This window comes from Coturnix japonica, chromosome 12 (genome assembly GCF_001577835.2).
Source record: "Coturnix japonica isolate 7356 chromosome 12, Coturnix japonica 2.1, whole genome shotgun sequence".
NCBI lineage: Eukaryota > Metazoa > Chordata > Aves > Galliformes > Phasianidae > Coturnix > Coturnix japonica.
This window is the reverse complement of record NC_029527.1, coordinates 11,340,456-11,354,862: the sequence shown is the minus strand read 5'-3', so window position 1 is coordinate 11,354,862 and position 14,407 is coordinate 11,340,456. Positions and strand designations below refer to the sequence as shown.

At 42.6% G+C, this 14,407-nt stretch overlaps 1 long non-coding RNA gene across 32 annotated transcripts in view; it reads left to right on the top strand.

Annotated features, from left to right (window-relative positions):
- The window catches only part of LOC107319935, an 80,405-nt gene that overhangs the window by 50,788 nt on the left and 15,210 nt on the right, over positions 1-14,407 (top strand). For 12 of the 32 annotated variants that reach the window (XR_001558027.2, XR_001558029.2, XR_001558024.2 and 9 more), the window contains 6 exons: positions 467-560; positions 2,650-2,792; positions 4,096-7,980; positions 9,103-9,195; positions 10,431-10,510; positions 13,851-13,906. This is a non-coding gene — a long non-coding RNA (uncharacterized LOC107319935). The remainder of the gene's footprint in view (positions 1-466; positions 561-2,649; positions 2,793-4,095; positions 7,981-9,102; positions 9,196-10,430; positions 10,511-13,850; positions 13,907-14,407) is intronic. The other 20 variants (XR_001558043.2, XR_001558039.2, XR_001558032.2 and 17 more) reach the window with 20 other exon arrangements.

Here is a 14,407-nt window from a genome sequence, read left to right as displayed (position 1 = left end):
CAACATGGACAGTCTGAGGCTGGCAAGTCACTGCATGGGCTGATGGTACTTTGTGTCTCTGCAGGCAAATTTGTATTTTGGGACTAAGATTAATATGTTTAGGCTAGGGCCAGATGGGTTTATAATTAGATGCACACAGGCTCTGACCTATTAATTGAAGCTCATACTTCCCTGTAACTATACCCCACATTCAACAAGGTGCCACTCTAAAGCTATCAGTAGAGAAAGGCTCTTCCTTCCCCACTTGATAATCTGCTTAAAATCTGCCAGTTCCATGCTTTGTTGAGAATCCTACAGTGCTCTGTCAGTTCTGAGTGCACCACATCATGCCCAAACACTGAGAAAAATGGAGATGCTCTCAAATGAAAGCAACAATTGCAGTCCCTCATGGAGGGATGTGCATGGATGACTTCAGAGGGAAGAAAGGAGCAAACACTGCAAACAGTTTTGGCCTCTTCTCTTGTAGATACGTCAACTTCCAGGAAGGTTTTGACAAATGACACAACTGATGACGACTTCAAACTCACCATGCAGTACTGTCCCAAGGAACAAAAGACAAGGTAACAGAGCTTTCTGCATAAGCACGTATGGTTTTTTCTACTGCCCTTGTCTACAGGCTTCTGAAAAACTGTTGTTTTCACATCACTGGTGCTCTGCCCATGGCTTCAGTTCCTATAGACAGCCTTTAGTAGCTCCAGTGTGCACTTCTGATGAGGGAAGAGGAATGTGGAAGAAAAATTCCTTATTTTTCCTCATTTAATTTCGCTCTGCAGTCCTTAAAAGTCTTGAGCAGTTAGAAGCCAATGTGACCCATTAGTTTGGCCCTGTGGAAAATGTTAGGTTATGAACACACCTTGTGCAACAATAGAGCTCTTGTATTTCTTCTGTGGGTCAACAGACATTGAGAGGAAATCAGTAATGTTATCTCCTGATCTCAGGACTCAGGGGGGTCCAAAGAGGGAACCAACAGTGGTATTAAACTAAGCAGACTGAAGAAACACAGAACTGTGGCATGTATTGGCATTGCAACTGACAGCGAGTTAATAGTATTTCAGGTGTGAGAAGTACAGACTGCCCTGCCCTTCCTGCTGGGGTTGTGAGGTGCTTGTGGTGTCTGTCAAAGGATCTCAAATAGTGGATGGCAGGTGAAGAAAAGCTGATGCAGCAGGTATTGATAAGGCTGCTGAACAGCCAGCCAAATGCTTGGAATATTTTCCATCAGTTTTGGCAGACAGCCCTTGGTTGCAATCCCCACCCCATCACCACCACAGGTGAAAAAAAAAAACAACCACCACCTGTGTTCAGTAGATGTTTTCAGCTACTGGTAATGGCACTAGGAACAAGAGCCAGACAAGTAAACAAAGTGATTTCTCTTTCAGTGCATGCAAAAAATTGAGCAACATCTGTAGACACTTAGTTAAACACGTCTTGCTTTGCATACCTCGTTTTTCTCATCTAAATAAACTGCAGTTTGCTCAGTAAACTCTCCCTTCCCTTATCCTGCACTCCTTGCTGGGTTTCTTTTTTCCACAAAGGGGAATTAAGTAGTTCTTATAGTCTCTTTACCAAAATAAAACCTACTTGGCACAGTGAGCCTTTCTGATCTATCTTATTACTGATATTTATACAGATGCCCCAGTAAGAACAAATTTATTGCAATATTCATTGGACTGAAATTGAGGTTGTTTGTAATTTGAATGGATGGCTATTTGTTGGACTTGTCACAGTATATATTTAACACATCTATAGCTGTCTAGCTGGGATTATGACATCAGGCAGTATTTATTGTATGCAATCCAGCAAATACTACAGGAGGAATAAATTTTAAGAAAAAGTGTTGCAACCAGCAGCATAATGAAGGCACAAAGAACGAAAAACTTGGTTTAAACAGAGATTCCCAGCTGTGCTGAAGGAGGGGAATATTAAGGATGTGAGGAAGTCCAGGTGCAGATTTCAAGTTCTTTAAAGTGCCCCAGCACTCCATTGAAGAACAGCTGACCTTTCCTTCATGAAATGGACATTTTTCATTTAGAAAAGGAAATGAGAATGTTCTTCTTTGATTTTTTTTTCCTTTTTATTGTTGTTATTATTATTATTTTCCACTGATTAAGTAGGGTTAAAAAGTTCTGTGGGGACTATTTTCCATAGGAAGCAATTTCATCAGAATCAAGTACTTCACAGTTAGTTTGACATTTTTACTATTCTATGTTAAAGCGTTATTGAATGTTGTATTTCATTGCAATGGGTTCCAATAATCATTTATTTATTTTGTGTTCTGTGTTTTTTACCATTTCAGGTTTAGCTCTACTTTTCAGTGCATTGCAATCATGACACTTTTTGCAACATCGGGCTAAAATGTTTTATTCTAAACAACAGTGAGGTTTGCTTGATTGGCTTTTAATGATTGCTTAAATCAGGAATATTGAACTTCCAACTAATCCATCTGGATGAGGCTTGCTTTTAACGAAGAAGAGACTGTGAGGGCAAAGATTTCTCAAAGAATAACAAATTTCCTTTTAAAAGAGTTTCCTGTAATCTTCAGAAAATGCAGATTCCTTAGTAAAAGCAGTCCCCAGCTTCCAGATACAGGGATGGATGATCTTGAAATATTCCACTGAAAAAGCCCACAGTGTTATTTCTGTTGAACAGATAAAGCCGTTTGAGTGGGAGGACTTGGAGGAGAGAGGAAATGAGGCCACCGGTGGAACTTGCAGGTGTGAGGGACTCCTTGTTTGCAAGGCCAAAGCTTCCCGTTTCTCATGGAGCTGCAGGAGGGATGGAGTGAGCGTGGGGTGAGTGGAGTTGTCCTCCCTTTTCTCATGCCTCCTGTTTGCCTTTTCTCATGGCAGAAGGGTGCGTTTGCAGGCTGTGTCACTGCTGTGCGGAAGTGGTGGGCCCTGTCCCAGCATTTCCCATTCCCAGATGGATTCAAGTTGTCCAGCCCCAGTCCCATGAGACCACTTTCTCTGCAGACACACAGTTATGCGTTATGGGATGTGATTTTCAGGAGTGACTGTAGTTGCTGGGGACTGATAAATGCATATTTACCCTTTGCTTAATTCAGAGGAAAAAGAGGGTTGAAATACTTCAGTTTTTATATCCCAGAGCCTGGAATGGCTGAGGATGAGACATGAGAGGGCAGTGGGTAACACTCCTTGTCCAGATCCCCCTCATGGACTACTAAGGGTTTTAATAACAGTTTTTGAAACAGAAAGCAACCACCAGCTAAACACAAGCTGTCAGCAGTGGGAAATTACAGCATGTAATTCCAGGAGACCATAAGTTTTCTTAGATTTGTTAGAAGCCTGCAGAGTGTTAAAGACAATAGAACTGAAAATAATTATATAGGAATTAAGGAGTTCAAGCAGAATGACTTATTCTGCTCACACAAAACTTCAGGGGAGATGAATTAGAATGGATTATTAGCATATTCCACTTTCTCAATGCACTTCACAAGGAAGGAAAAGCAGAATAACGTAATGGAGCTGAAGATCCATGTTTCCATAATAGCTGCGTCTGTCCTATCCTACCTGTGAAAATAATTCTCTGCTGGTGGCGATGCTGTTGAATATTTTTATTTCTTAGCTATCCTATTTTTCCCTTGTAAGCAGCTTGTTAGGGAATGAATATTAACCCCTCTTAGCTAAACCTTACTTTGACTGCATTATACCTGGGCAACAGCTCTTACTGAGAGCAAAGAGAAGCATATGGAAATGATAAGAATACTTGCACAATAATCCATTTTTACTTGAGCTCATACATTCTAATTGTCCTCTTGAGGCTTGATCCAGAGTGCAGTGAAACCCAAAGTGGGCTCTCTGCGTTGTGGGTCAGGTTTTTGGGTCACCCATACAAAGTAAGGAGTGAATAATGAGCAGCAAACCACTTGGTGCCATCTCCTCAGGCCTGATCCTGGTGACAGCAGCAAGAATTTGGCCACCAGTTTCACTCAGGGTTCATAGGGAAAAGTGGGATTTGGGGATGCTGACCCATCTTTATGTGTGATTGTGCTGTGGTGTCTCCTACTAAGCTTTACCCTACCTTCCTAGATGTAAATATTTATGGGGGGTGGATGCTTTCTGTTGTCTTTTTTAGATACAGGTACGATACAAGACCAAGATGAGTCAGGACATCACTATAGTAATCATCAGAATGGTTTGGGAGTTAATGGGAGCCTTTGGGCAAGCCCTACACTCTCCTGATTCCGCAGTGGCAGAAACAGGTCTCTGGTGAGCCTCTGGATTGTGACACTTCCTATCTCCATGTGTCCCCTCCTGGTGTTGTACTTCTCTTTGTGCCTTGAGCTCTATCGGTGTTACAAGGATCTGAAAATGGATGTGCAATGGCCAAGTGTAAGTCATATTACTCCGTGGCAGAAAGAGAAATGTTCAAGCCTGGAAACACATAAGTTAATAAAAAACTCGTTTCTCTTGCCTACTTTCAAAAGAACATACCTTATTATATTAATTCCCTTGTCATTAATCTAATAAGACACTACTTTGTTCATAATTTACTATACCATTCAATAAGCATTGTAATATTTGTGCAGGGCAAGTATATAAATCATAGTTGCCCTTCTCTACTTTTTTACTTATCTGGTTCTTTCAAGGTCACTAACCTACCTTATAGCTCTCATCTGGTTTAAATATTCTGCTATTACCTTTTACACCTCGCTCCCTGGTCCATGCCTATTTAGATATCTGCAGCTGCATCTTCTCAAATAACTATTGATCCATGTCTCCTTGCTAAAGGTTACTAACTTCATCAGCAGTAATGATATAAATTACATCTGTTAAGGCTCACTTGCATCTTTTTTCTGATCAGAAGGCAATGACTGTTTTCTGATTCTGACCATCTTTTCTGACTGGGATAGCTGAAACACGGGGAAAAAATATCTTCAGGATAATGTCTTTATTTTGACACACGCAGATGTCCAGGCCCCAGTCATGCAGAGAGTTTAATCAGTCCCTACTGATCTCCAAGAATCTGAAATGTAGCTGGATAAGGACCCAGTCCAGCAAAGTACTTAAGGATATCCTCAAGTAAACATATGATGAGCCCCATTTTTAGCAGGATTTAGCAAGAAGTGCTTTTTGGAGTGGAGCATCTCGGAAGACGCTGCTTCTTGGAAGGGCTGTGTAAGACCAAGGTTCACCAGCACCAAATGCAATCTCAGTCCAAATTGTCTGGTTGTCTTGCACTCATCAAAGCAACTCTGCTCAACAGTATTGCTTGCAGTGATGGCTCCATGCCTCAGGGGAGGCTGGTGAACTGTGACTTCTTCATAAGTGCACATTTGTGACTGCACACCTCTTAGTACGTTTGAGTTTCTTTTGCTGACTATCAAAGAGACAACAAAATAATCTAGGAGTGGGCAGAGGAATCTTCTGAGTCCTGCAGGACCCAGCAGCTGTGTTCGCTGTGTGACATCTGGACACTTCATCAGATCTTCTGGCTTTGGAGTACCTTGAACCACGTGCATCAGTGCTATCCTATGCTGAAAAGCACAAAGAGCATCAGGAGACAATGAGGGGGAAGGAAGCCCATTGCCTGCCATGGTAGGGTATTCACTCCTTCCTCCATCACGGACATCTCTTTGGCTGTGTTGTGGCTAACGAAGAACAAGGCTGGGACTGTTATTACCACAGAATGGAAAAAAACAGGGCTTGAAGATACCCAAGGAGGTAATCTCGTCTGACCCTATGCAAACAGTTCTTGACACTTGTTTATTTGACATGTTTCCCTAACCTTCCCAGCAGCAGTGAGTCCCCCCAGCCTCCCAGGTAATTTTCAATGGTCTTTGCAACAAGGAAGATTTTCATAGACATATATATAAGTATATGTATATATATATATAGACATATATATAAGTGTGTATATATATATATATATATATATACTTATATACTTATATACTTTTTAAGTCTCCCTTGCTGCATTTAAGCCCATTACTTTTTGTGTTTTCCCTATGGACGGCAATTTATTGCCTATCTCTTTGGAGAAGACTTTTACATAACTGAGGACCGTTATCACAACTCCTCTCTGCCTCCCTTGCTCTAGACTAAATAGCCCAGATAGGAGGATGAAAGCTGGAATGGGGTGTCAGGGAGAAGGGGCTAGAGAAGGAAATCACAAAGGGATTAGTCCTGCTTCCTGCCTGTGCAGAAATGGATATTTCCTTCCAAACAGTGGGGGTGTGGAAGGGGAGAGGTTTTTCCATGCTGGTGATTCACCACTGCAGCTCCATATCTAATTGGGGGAATGCTGCCTCACAGCCTGGAGATGAGGGGTTTGGGCTGATCGTTGCTGAACTGTGATGCTCCTGCCCAGCCTGTGTGCTTGGGAAATAATTTTATAGCAATGAGGAGCAAATTCAACTCACAGGTCAGCCCCACTGGGGTGTGTTTGGTTACACTTCTGTGTTTCTAGGTATGGTCATTTAGTATGGCCCCATCTACCCATCAGCCTGTAGCAGCATCCACCACGAGCCCTGCCATGGAGTCAGAGCCCTAATGCCAGAAGGATTTCAGGTGGAGTGATGCTGCAGCTCCACGCCCTGCACACGGGATGGAGAGCCGCCCGCCACCCACGCTGCGACATGTGTTCCGCAACCTGATGGCTGTTCATAAAACCAGCACGTGGAACAGGAAAATGCCGTCTGATCCAAAACGCCCTGGGGTGTATTATGTCAATGTCATATCCATTAGGAAAGTACAGCGAGCGCGCCGAATGGCTTCTTATGCTCAGAGCCCGTTTCTATTATTCACATCTGCTGTCAGAGCTGCAGCACGTACACAGCCCCAGCTTTGTGGCTGTCCAAACCTGCAGGAAACAAAAATAGCTCCCAGCCTGGAGAGCTCTGAAAGCACAAGGTGGGGGATAATGTAGGAAAAAAGAATGTGGCTCTTTACTGCTTTACTCTCCCAAACGGCTTTCAGTGCCACCTGTAGCTCAAAGTGTTCCAAAAGCAGCACTTAAGGTAGAGCTGTTTTCCCTATGCTACATAGGATGACAAGTTTATTTACATTAGGAAAGGGTTGCCCTTGAAGAAAACCAAGAATTAGAGGCTGTTTTGGATAGCAGAGAAGTTCTTTGCTTTGCCAGTGTGGAACAGCCCAGCTCCAGCTTCCCCTGTTTCTCATTGCTGCAGATGTTAAGACTCTCCAGTTCAATTTCACAAGAAAAAAAGCTTGATAAATTACAATCCAAATGAATTTTCTTTAGCTCTCCTTCCTCCCTGGAGTGATTTTGGAGGTGACATTTGTATTTCTGAATTAAAACCACATTTGCCCAAGGCCTGGAAGGGAGGAGGCAGGGGCAGAAGGGAGAGAAACCCTTTTGTTCTCTTCCTGGTGGTTCCCCCTCACCTGTTAGGGCCAAGCTCCAAAGTAATTCCTAACAGCTGAGGTTAGCCAGGGACATCTAATCCCCGAAAGCTGGCTCTGAATTCCTGCACCAGCACATAGTGCTCGTGTTTCAGCAGCAGCCATTTACATGTAATTCTCCCAAACCTCTGGAGAAGTGTGAGTATGTACAGGTAGGTACTTATTTAATGGAAAAGAAAATATATACATATCTATATATATTTCACAAATCAGAGCTTAAGTGGCATCAATATCAGTGGCAGTGTGCAAATTTTTAAAGGTAAAAAGGCTCAGGAAATGCATTAAGGACATACCAGGGTCTTTCCTGCATACCCTAAACAGCCGTGTCTGTAGGACATATAAGAACTGCGATTCTCAGCCAAAGGAAGGGTGAGGCTTCTTTCTCTGATTACCCCTAATGCAAAAAAGATCCCACTTGGGTTGTGCAAGTGGGGCTTCAGGTATCTTATGGTTTGCTGCAATGACCTGTTTGCTTACAGAGTGGGTGTACGGAGCAGCACAGCGCCCCAATGAAGAGAAACCTACTGGGATTTGGCGCATCGAGGTGAGATAATGCAGTGCCCAGAGGCTCACTCCTAGGGAAATGCCATCCTAGGTATGAATGGGAACAAATTGAAAGTATTGTGTTAAATGGTGTTTTTAATTATTCCAAAGAGATTTGAGGGTGTGTTACCATGCAATGCTCCCCATCAGTTCTGCTGTGCCTTCCCCAGTGAGCAAAATTCCAGCAGCCCCAGTTTGGTGTTGTTTGATTTTAAAGCATAAGCTTTTTATTAAGAAGAAAGTCACATTTTTGCTGCTTAGCTACTTGAACGTGAATAATGAAAATATTATTTGTTCGGGACAAAGGAAGGCTTGTTTTTAAATTATCTCATCTTAATGGTTGGTTATAATGGAGCTGCTTGCATGTGTGTGTGAGCAGCATCTGGTCCCTCTGCTCCAAGAGGGGCTTCACCACACTTGTACAAGCAAACTCAAGGAGAAAACAAGAGCTGAAGGTGCAGGTGTTCAGGGCTGTCTGTCCCGTGGAGTCAGCATTGCTTCCATCAGGTTGTAAACCAGGCGTCTGAAAAGAATCAGCTCCCAAAATATTAAAAGTTTCTCAGAAGATGGACTATTAGATAGTATTGATAGTTAGAAAATGGTCTGAAAGGTCCCTGTTTCCCTCACTGCACCCCCTTATTGACAGGTTTTTATCAGCTCCTTTTGTGAACATCCTTCACTCCTCCCATGTTCCTGCTATATTTTCTTTTCTAAATCCAATAGGTTAGCTTAATTTGGTTAAATTCATTTGTACTTACTTTGAAGCTAGCTAGGAGACAAGCCAGAATCTGCTCTGATTTTCACACTGTATCAGCTGAAAATTGAAACCAGTAAGTTAACCTGAAGATACAGTCTCTCCTTACAGACCTGTATCATTCATATCTCCTTGTCTTGACCACCAAAATCCATTTCTCTCTGCCTTGTCCCTCTTATGAAGCCAAGGCTGGCAAGACAGCGGCAGGGTCACCCTGGATCCCTCCACTTCTGGAGGATAAAATACCTATTCCCTTGGCTGAGGCTTTATAAAATACTGTCCCCAAGCAAACTGTTTCCCAGTAGCAACCTCATCTTGTGCTCTCAGCTCAGAGCAATGCAAAGCCCTGGTTTTGTGATGGTTGCTCCATTACTTAGCTCTGAGTCCCACTTTATCAGATCGATTCTTCCCTTTTCACAGCTCATCTGTCAGGATTCTCCCTCTGGAAAAGATCAGAGCAAATGGGGAATGAGGAGAATAAAAGCTGTCCCAAACCTTTGACCTAAACTTAAGGTAAAGCCAAATGAAACCCTAGAGGTTTGTAAATGTTGGTGGGACTTTTCAACTTCCTACCTTCCCCTCCTTTATCTTTCACTTCTTTATGCTTCTACATTCACTACTTCTAATTGAAATTCTAATGTAAAGCCCTGGTACCCTAATGAAAAGACTGTCAGAGATTTTAGTAGCTTTTCGTTCAGCCTCCCAGAGAAAGGAAATGATTTCTTTAATGGAAAATGTTTTTAAGCTTAAGAGAAAACAAAACCAGAGGAGAAATGGAAAACCAGAAGTCAAATGCAATTTTCTGTCTAGTAGCCAAGTGCTCTCGGTCTGATCCATGCCTGTAAGATTGTACAGATATTAGATGGTGAGGTTAGGAGAGTTCTTATCTGAGCTATAATCATGGATAAGGGAATTGAGGGAGGATCATGCAAGAAGCTCAAACAGAAATGAAGACACAGCTATTAGGGGTAATTGTTCTGCTGTCATTTGGTGGCGTGGCTGTAGTGACAGTTCCTCTGGATTTGTGTTTCTGGTTGGGAGTTTGGTCTCCTGTAAAGCATTAACCTGCCAGGAGCTCCTATTTGCACGTTCAGATTGTGTGCTTTGTGTGCGCAGACTGGTATGGCTGCATATTTTACTTGCAAATACATGCACAGCTTATCTAGGGAGTTATTTCCCAATATTTGTGTAACAGACACAGTTTTGATTTTCACATTCACTGGGTAGAGAGAGACATAAACAGTGTGTGCTTCAGAGACACCTCCTCTGTCCTAATGGAAAATAAAGATGTGGAAAGTGGTCCTATGAAGATTCTGCCCATAAGAAGCTACTGCTTGTTCACAATGAGGATATGAACGAGCTTTATTTTGTTATTGTAATTCATCATAGAATGGCTTGAGTTATAAGGGACCTCAAGGATCATCAGATTCTAACCCCCCCTGCCACAGGCAGGGCCACCAACCTCCAGATCTGCTACTAGACCAGGCTGCCCAGAGCCCCATCCAGCCTAGTCTTGAGCACCTCCAGGGATGGAGCATCCACAGCCTCACTGGGCAGCCTGTTCCAGCACATTTCTCATTTATATTTTTATTTAACCATATTTTTATATTTTATTTTTATTTCCATATATATATATATACATATATATGTTTATATTTGTGTATTTGTGTTTATATACAAATTTTACAGTTTTTTTGTTGTTGTTGTTGTCTTTTTCAACCTTGTGCCCACTTTGTTTCCTGTTTCAGATCTCCAAAGTTCTTTCCAGTGTCACACCTGAAGGGTATATTAAAACACCCAGCACTGGTGACAGCAGCGACTCACTGAGGTACCTAGTGGTGATATTGGAAGGTTTGCTGCCTTCATAGCACTGGCTTTGTCACTGGAGGCTTGGTTAGCTCCAGCAGTGTGCTAAACAGTGGTCAGCTCCAAAAAGGAAACACAGACCTTGGCCCAAAGTTGTCTGAGGTCTGCAGTCCATCTAGTGCAAAGCAGTAGGGGTGGGAGGAATCCTAATGACAGAGTTCAGGGACAGAAGAAATGATCTTGTTTATTTACTTCTTCCGTCTGAAATTAGAAGTGGAAGAATTCTGAGTTGCTGACCTGATGACAGTCAGTTTTGACTGTCAGAACTGTTGGAAATCTTGTATTTTTCTCCCTGCTCATCTTGGATCCACTTTTTCATTGGCTGCAGTGGCTCAACTTGTTTTTTGGGCTGGTTTTCTGTTTTTTTTTCTTTTTTCTTTTTTGTAAATGTTTGATCTATTTGTTTCTAGAAATCTTACATGGCGTGAATTACTGGAAATGAAGCAAAATGTACCAGACACAAAGTCAGTGCATTCTATGCTTCTCGTATTCTCTGAAGACTCATTTGTCCCTTTCCTCCTTTTAGATGTTTCCTCTTTTCTTTTTGGCCTGGTCTTACTGTTTGCTTTGTTGGCCATTTGTTATATGTCATTTGGCGAAATATCAGCGAAGTCATTCTGACAATGAGCTGGGAAAAGAACAACAGAAGCTGGTGAAGGTTGTCCATAGAGAATCATAGAAAGGCTTGGGTTGGAAAGGTCCTTAAAGCCCACCCAGCTCCAACCCTGTGCCGTGGGCTGGCTGCCTCCACCAGCTCAGGCTGCCCAGGAGCCCCATGGCCTTGAGCACCCCCAGGGATGGGAACCCACAGCTCTGGGCAGCTGTGCCACTACTTCACTGCCCTCTGAGTACAGAATTTCTTCCTAACATCTAGCCTACATTTCCCTTCCTTAAGTTTAAAGCCATTCCCCCTTGTCTTATCCCCTTTATCCATTTTGGCTTTTGTTTCATTTTTTATACTGGGTTTTATTTAAGGTATCATTTCTCCCTGGAAATCTTGCCTCGCTGCTGTGCTGAATGGAGCTAATTTCCACTTGTCCAGCTCCATGGCTTCAATACGGAGATGCCTTTACAGCTATAGGCATCCCAGATAGTCATCTCTCCCAAGACCACAGCTTCCTAAGCACAGCTGAAATGGGCTTTGACCCAATCTGGTCTCAAAAAACTTTCCACTTCGGAGCTTCTCTGAAGGTTCAACTTGGCTCTGGAATTGCCCTGACATTCAGCTGCTCTGGGGCTATTGAGTTGCTCTGTAGCTCGATGTTTATGGCTGGGCTGGACAAGCTTGTCCCAGCTTCAGAGCAGAATCAAGCCAAGACAGCTCCAGCTGCAGCATGCAGCCTGCCAGACAGGCAGCTCTCCGACAAGCCTGTTACTACAAGTTCACCCCAACCAGCAGCTCTGGCAATCTCAAAAATTTGCATGAAGTTCATGTTAGTTCAACGTTAGCTCACTTTGCCAGCAATTCAGCAGCTCCTTCACGCTCGAAAAATTTGAGCACACCTACCAAGCAAACTCTCTGGGAATGTCTTGAAGGTGGGCAAGCATTTATTTTTGACAAATACCACAGCACAAGTGAGTTTGATTGAAGATTTTAAGTCCTACTGTGTATTTGCTTTCTCTGCATGATGTAACAGCATCTAGATTAACTTCCAAAAAATGTATAGGTCAGAGAAAATGTAGATTTATATAAGAATATTCTTTTCCACTCAGTGAGAACTTATGCCAACTGCATTAAAACAAATATTTATAAAGACTTTTAAAATAGTTTCTGATGCTTTGGCTGTACATAATAAAACACAGCCTGTTGAAATGTACTTTTTTTTTCCACCGAAGCAGTTTGTGTTATAGCTTCCATAATATCGTTAGTAATTACTGAGGTCTTGCAGAGCTGAGGATGTTCATGCTGTACAGATTTAGTGTATTTGTTCTGTGAGTATAACAGTAAGTATTTGCTCAGCAAACAAAGAGAAAACAACACTGGTCAAATTTTGGAGATTTTGCTGGGGAAAAAAAGAATATTCTGATGTGATTTATTTTTTAGTCCAGAAATCCATGAGGGTAGATAGAGAAAGGACAAGGGGGAATGGTATGAAACTAAGACAGGAGGAGGTTTTTCATACAGAGGGTGGTGATGCACTGGAACAGGTTGCCCAAGGAGGCTGTGGATGCCCCATCCCTGGAGGGATTCAAGGCCAGACTGGATGTGGCTCTGGGCAGTGTGGTCTGGTGTTTGGACCCTTCACATATCAGGGGGTTAAAACTGTATGATTTTTGACATCGTTTTCAACACAGGCCATTCTACAGTTTTATAAATACTGCTTACAGATCCCCAAAAATTTATGCAGAGGAAAAGGTAGATCTGTATCCAGTGACTTGTTCTAATCCCTGTTTGCACAGTGCCATGAGGTATTACCCCAGCTATTGGAGCAACCCCACTTCCATCCTACTGGAAAGGGTGTCACAAGGAGGAATCAGAACTGCTCCAGGCATAGTGCAGAACAGATGGTGGCTGTGCAGGGCTGACCATGGGAAGGATCTGTGGGAAGGAGCAGCCGTGGGACACACAGAGCAAGGAATGGGAGGCATGTCCGCAGTGGGAGGCAGCACTTGCGGTGTTCCCAGCTCTCACCATTGAGCATTGTTTGGAACAAGTGTTGATGCTGTATATGAATGTAAAGCTTAATTTGTGGTTTTTACACCCACCACATTTCTTGGAGTTGACATTTTCTGGGACTTTGGGGTTTTTTATCTCTAGGCTATTGTTTTGTTTGCTTTTTCTTTTCTTGGCAATTTTACCAGAGAATAGCCCCAGTTTTTTCATCTTCATAACAAAATAGCATGCAATCAAATTATTCCATGCTTTATTCTGCTTGAAGATGCACAAACCTGATGGGCAGTGGAACACTTGGTTGACATAATGTGGTATAGCTGCACTGTGAATCATTCAGGTGGATACTGAGAAATCCCAGGAATTCCCTGTGGGAATGTGGCACTGAGAAAATGAGAAGGCCCTCTTTGCTTCCCAGTCAAACTTGTGCCCAAAGTGAGGACAAAGTAGATTGTTTATCTAAAATGCCTCCAACTGGCTGTGACTGAAATGTACAAAGGTTGTTCTTGTTCCTGGTGGTGCCCAAAAATGGGCCAGGTGTTTTGCAAACAGAAGAAAGTTACAATTGAAGATATGGGAGAGGGAGGGAAGGGATTCAAGACAGCATGTATTTAGTGGGTGCACAGTCTTCACAGAAAACTTCAGCCCTTTCTGATAACTTTATACACTAAAAGAAGCATTTTTCTTTCAGAGTACTGAAAACCTTCCTGCTCCTCCTGCAGAAGAAACAGAATATACTGCATTAAGGTTTGTACAAGTAATGTAATACTAACCTCAGAAAACTGGATTGTTATTCTGAGGATGGAAGAAATATGGGGCTGGCACTCTTCTGCTGGGAATTTCCAACCAAATGGGATAATGACATCTGAATTCATTGACAAGCAGGTTGCAGAGCAAAGTGTTGGGAAGAGATGGGGTGACCCCTGAGCTAGCATAATCCTTTCCTCCAAATGTTCTCCCCTTACCAGTAAGAATAGAGGATTTTGGCACATGTAGCAAGAGGATCAGACACAGTCAGCTAGAAGAAACAGCCAGGTCGATGTTGATAGACGTGGTTAATAGATATCTTCCATTGGTTGAAAGTTTCTGATCTAGTTTCAAGGGCACTTAAATTTTCAAATTTCCTTTCCATTGAACATGTACATGCGAAGCTGAGCAGGAAAGAAAAAGGCTGGCACAAAGTGATTTGCCTAGCTGCCCCATTTCCATCATATACTGTAATTACAGCAGCGTACGCTTGGGACTGAC